Here is a 6,235-nt window from a genome sequence, read left to right as displayed (position 1 = left end):
GGGGCAACAATCCAACCGTTGCCCCACCAACCAGCCCCGCACAGGGCGGTAGTACCGCTAGGAGGGGCGGTACTACCGCTGAGCCAGCGGTACTGCCGCTTTAGCTAGCGGCACTGCCGCGGAGAGGAGAGCAGCAGGGATCTGGACCCAGCGCGATACTACCGCGGCGGTAAGGGCGGTACTACCACTCCGAAACGGTACTACCGCCTCTACTGCCGCAACTAGTGCCGCAAAACCCGACACGAGAAAAAGAGCCCTCGAGTCGAGGCGGTAGGAGCCAGACAGCCCAGCGGTAGTACATCAGCGGGATCACGGGCGGTACTACCGCTGCGGAGCGGTACTGCCGCTTGTGACCCTTCGGCGGTACTACCGCTGGGACACAGACAGGAGAGAGAAGATCTCTGTGTTGAGGCTGAGGACGAGGCGGTGGTGCCAGTCAAGGCAGCGGTAGTACTGCTATGGAGTGACCGGCGGTACTACCGCTGGGGAGCGGTACTGCCGCTTGTGACTCCTCAACGGTACTACCGCTGGGTTGCGTGGTACTACCGCTGGAACCCAGACATGACACAAGAGGAGAAGAGATCTCTCCAATGAAGTGGATGAGCTCTGAGGGTGAGAAGCTGATGTGTACGTGTTGATTCCACCCAAGCAATACTCCAGCGGACCCCCTCTTGATAGTACGGTGCCCTCTACACAACTAGTCCACCGAAAGAGAAACAAAAGAGCTACACCGTCTTGACTGACACTCCGAAGGGAAGAAAACGTCTCGTGCCAAGGATGGATCTGTGAAATACTCAAAGCACACGATTAGTCCGCAAACATGTTGTCATCAATCACCAAAACTACATCTAGAGAGATATGCCTCAACACGGAGCCCCAGGACACACCTGTCAGCGCGCGCACCCGCAGCTCCGGCGTCCGCATCAACGACTCCGCCCCCGCCTCTGGCCGCCTCGTCCTCGTCAGGCCGAAGCCGGAGCCCGGCCTCCCTGCAGAGTACGAGAAGATAGCCCGGCGCGGCTTCTCCGACGAGGACGCCCTATGGTGGGCGCGGGACGACTACCTCCGCGACGAGATGGTCCGGCAGCGCCGGGCCCTGGAGGAGATAGCCGCCTGCAAGCGTGGGTGCGAGGACGAGCACAACATGGTGATCCTCGACAGCGACGAGGACGAGGTCGCCCCCGGACCGTCCAACCCGCCGCGCCAACCTGGGGAGGGTTGCAGCAGGGACGGCGGACACGGAGGAAGCGACGACGATGGCGGCGACTACACGCGGTTCTACAGCCTCCTCGGCATGTAGAGCTGCAAGGGCGGCGGGCGGCGAGGAGCAGCGAGGGAGACGGCGGGCCTAGTAGCGTTTTTTTCTTTTTTGTAAAATACTTTAAATATGTATGAACTCGCCGAAGTTTGGTTGAATTTGCGCCGTGTTTGTGCCAGAATTTAATTTTCAAAAAAAACATGGGCGCCGCGACTGGGGGGCATCATGCCCCCAGCACGCGGTTTGCGCCAGTGCGCCCCTAGGGGGCGATTTTTAGCGCCTCCTGGGGGCCAACAGCCGGAGATGCTCTAACTTTATCCATGCTCATAACAATTACAGGACACTGATTTTGACCTAAGATCCAAGAAAATACAAACTAACTCCTATGACTAAGAATTACAATGAAATCTTTTGGAAACACCTACTTCGCGGTATCAATCTCTGTTCAAAGAAATACTCCAAAGAGTGCCAGTCAGACAGTCGGCAGTTGAGGAGGAATGGGTGATTCAGTGGAAGCCGGGAACAATATGAAGAACGGGAGGGCCAGAGGAGAGTAGGAGGGCCCCGACGGTACTACATTTACATGCTTCCCGGCGGTGATGATGATGGCTGCTGGGTGATGTCGTTTCGGAGAGTAGGAGGGCCACCGGTGCTAGAACTAGGTAAGGTGGTCCGACAGATGGGGAGAGACTCAGAGAGAGTGAGAATGTATCCTGTGCAATGGTCGGACTCATGCACGAGATGCTCCGAGCCATTCTGCGCCAGTGGATTGAAAATTGATGGGCGGGATGTTATCATCAGCTGGCTGCCGGTATATTTTACAGAGTGGACCTTGGAAAATCATTTAACTGTGCAAAACAGTCCCTACGAACCCATCATCTCCTTCCTTTCCTCTATTCCCTTTCTGTACCTCCACCTGGCAATCTGTGAGCTAGGGTTAACCATTTGCTCCATCGTCACTCTCTCTGGAGGACGTATCCTATGCAACGACTGAATTGATGCATCCAGTACACCAAGCGATTCTTGGCCACTGGATGGGGAATAGATGGACTGAATGTTCTCATAAGCTGGCCGTGGATACATTTTACACAATGGACCTTGTCAAGTGATTGAACTGCACAAAAGTTCCGAAATCCCATCGTCTCCTTCCGTGTACTCTGCCCCGATCTGTACCTATCTCTGCGAGATCCCCTCTCTGTACCAAGCGATTTAGGACGGTGTTGTCAGGCATCGCGATGCAGACAAGTTCAGTTAACAGTTTTCGGTTCAGTTAACACTTCGTCACCAACGGCCAGGATCGCTCCTCTGCTCAGCATCGTCGCGAACCGTTAGATCTCTATTGTACCGTTTCTAGTAGTTACTATTCCACTTCACAGCGTTGCCGGTAAATGCCTTCCCTATATAACGGCTGGGGTGTGGCTGGGTCGACATCATCTATCCTCATTCTGAATTGCCAAATGGCTTCATGTATACGCTAGCTCAGGTACAGATATTCAATGAAATAGATCTGAGGGACAAGTTTCCCTTCCACGGCACAAATTCCTCCCTTAGATCGTAACCAGGTCCTAACAAATTGGTATACAGAGCCATCGTTCCTTGGAGCAAAAAATTTCTCAAATCTCATATCCAGGATTCCCACCCTTCCCTCCCTTCTCTGGCGGCGTAGTTGGCGGCGGTGAGGAGGCGCTGGTGGCGGTGCTTATTCGGGCACAGATCGATAGAGCAGAGGCGGTTGTTCAAGCACCTTGCTTGATCTGTAAAATTCCACGCTCGAGCACCAATCCGTGTGCCAAGGAGGTGTGGATCGCGGCGGTGGAAGGATCTGTGGTCAGGGACGGGTTGCTAGCGAGCCAGTAGTAAAATTCCTTACCATCACCTCAGATCAAGGCGATGGGGCGCACCAAGGCGATCGATGATGCAGAACTGCAAGAAGTACTTTCCATGCGCGATGATTTTGGCACTCTGCAGCAGGATAATATTTAGATGCGGTCAGAGATGTCCAAGTTGCAGGAGGATGTGCTGTCCATGAGTGCTAAACAAGGAGAAATAGCGAAGCAAGTTGGGGGAGTAGAGCAGGTGGTCTTGGACCTGAGCAAGCAGCTGTCCACCATCAGTTCAGTTTTGCAACCGTTGGTCAAAACCACATCCAATCTTGCTCAGAATGACATACCATCGAGTTCAAATCAGGTTCCTAAGTCCTCAACACTACAACAAGAAAATGTACAGGATCAGCTGAGCCGAACAGAGCAGCTAAGGAAGCAACTGGAACTTGAAAGAGAGAAATCTAAACAGATCGAAGAGCAACTACAGACTCTGCCTCCAATAAGAACTACCAGAGCTCAGGCACCTCCAGGGTTTGCAAATCCAATTAGAACAGATGTTAGCCAGAATATAAGCACACCATTAACGGCAAGAGAGCAAGTGCCTACTCGAGTCTTCAAACAGATTTTATCAGCAGAACAGAGAAAGGCAAATGTGGCAGGGATATCACAAAAACTATGAACAAGAGATGCAAGCACAATTCATGAGGTCATTAACAAAAGGGCCTAAACTGGATTTTCCAAGGTTTTTGGGCGAGGATCCAGTGGGGTGGTTGAGGCAATGCAATAAGTACTTTCAAATGTCAGCAACTCCGGAAGAATACAAAGTGTCCCTAGCACAAATGTATGTTGTGGATGAGGCTGATGTGTAGCTTAGACGATCTGGGTTATTGAAGAAACAGTTGTCCTGGAAACAGTTTGGAGCTGAAGTGGTTAAACGATTTTCAGACACATGATCTTATGATTTAACTGAAAAATTCAATTCAGTTAAACAATTAAATAGCACAGTGTCTGAATACACAAAGGTTTTTGAAGACCTGATGGCTAATGTTCAAGAAGAAAATCCTGAATTAGGGGAACTATGGTTTGTAAGGTGCTATGTTAATGGATTAAGAGATGGGATAAAGTTTCAGCTCAGGCCTCTCAGGCCCCAAACATTGACAGACACTTACTGCCTTGCTAACGACATTGAGCCTTGCCACCCTCACATTAGTACAGCACCCAAGAAACAAGGAATTTCATACATCAATTTCTACCAAAAATCCAGCTGGAACACCCAAGCAAAACAGAGCACTCCTCTGCAACAACAACAAATCCCTATCAGACAAACATAAGTTCCTGCAACAAACAGCCAAAAGGTGAGAAAGGTGGGCGAATGCTGGAGATGTGGGGACAAATGGGTGCATGGACACAAGTGTAGATTGATACCGAATGTCCATCTACTGCAACAGGAGTTTGAGGAACAACAGCAAGAAGAAATAGAAGAAGGAGCAGAACCTGAGCAAGTGGAAACCAATGAACAGGAAGAGCAAGTCATGTTTCTTTCTGCTCATGCTATGGGTCAACAACTGGCCGTACCCACACCCACCATTGTTATACACATCAATGGCAAACGAGCTATTGCTCTTCTGGATTCGGGCAGTACAACCTCCTTCATCAATCCACAGTTTGAAGCTAAAGCTAACTGCAATATACTGCCTGTTAAACCGAGAGCCATTGCTGTAGCTGGTGGGGCACGCCTACTATCTACGGCTGTGGTCCCTAATTGTGAGTTTCTAGTTGCCAAAACAAGGATATCTCACAACTTCAGAACCCTGGAATTGCCCAGCCATGATGTGATCTTGGGCTACGATTGGTTTACTGCTGTTAGTCCTGTAGCTTTTGACATTCCCAAGCAACAATTCAGTTTCACACAAAAAGGGCAACAGACAATGACTGCAGCTATTTTCACCAATTCCCAGACCACTAAGGAAGTACCAGCAGAGGATGTGAACAAGTTAATGGATAAAGGAGCAGAAGTATTCTTATTGCAAGTGCATAATATACTCATGGAAGCTCCAGAAGGGACCAAAACACCTCCACAAATACAACAACTGCTCCTGACATATGCTGATTTATTTGAGGAACCTACTGAACTCCCACCTCATAGAGCATTGGATCACAAAATTCCTTTGGTACCAGGAGCAAATCCTCCACAATTGAGACCTTACAGAGTTCCACAACATCAGAAGAGAGAAATGGAAGAGCAGATAAAAAAGTTGTTGGCCAACCATTTGATTAGACATAGCCAAAGTCCTTATGCTGCTCCAATCCTGTTGGTCAAAAAGAAGGACAGCTCTATGAGGTTATGCACTAATTTCAGAAAGCTAAACTCCATGACAATCAAAAATAAATTCCCTATTCCAGTTATAGAGGATTTATTGGATGAATTGCATGGAGAAAAATATTTTTCTAAATTGGACCTGAGATCTGGGTACCACCAAATAAGAATGCACCCAGATGATATTCACAAAACTGCTTTCAGGACTTATTTGGGGCATTTTGAATATTTAGTCATGCCTTTTGGGTTGTCTAATGCCCCAGGCACATTCCAAGAGTTAATGAATACAATATTTGCTCCATATTTGAGAAAGTTTGTGTTGGTTTTCTTTGATGATATCCTCATCTACAGCAGAACCCTCAAGGAACATCTGGAACATATCAAGGTTGTATTACAAGTGTTAAGAGATAACAAATTGTTTGCAAAAAAATCCAAGTGCAGCTTTGCAGTGCAAAAAGTGAAATATCAGGGTCATGTGATATCTGAGAATGGAGTAGCTACTGACCCACAGAAGATTGCAGCAATTGCAGAGTGGTCAACTCCTAACACAGCCACAAAGCTGAGAAGTTTCTTAGGATTGGCTGGGTATTATAGAAGGTTTATTAAAGATTATGGCCTGATCTGTAGACCACTCCATGATCTTCTAAAGAAGGGACAGTTTCAATGGACTCCAGTTCATGACAAGGCTTTCTCTACACTTAAACAAGCTCTGACTTCAGCACCAGTACTGGCACTACCAAATTTTAGTCAGCCCTTTGTATTGGAAACTGATGCTTCAGGAAAAGGGATTGGAGCAGTGCTCATGCAAGGAGGGAGACCCTTGTCTTACTACAGCTC

Source organism: Triticum dicoccoides, chromosome 5A, assembly GCF_002162155.2.
Source record: "Triticum dicoccoides isolate Atlit2015 ecotype Zavitan chromosome 5A, WEW_v2.0, whole genome shotgun sequence".
NCBI classification, from domain to species: Eukaryota; Viridiplantae; Streptophyta; class Magnoliopsida; order Poales; family Poaceae; genus Triticum; species Triticum dicoccoides.
The sequence above is the reverse complement of the archived record's forward strand: the minus strand, read 5'-3'. Positions refer to the sequence as shown.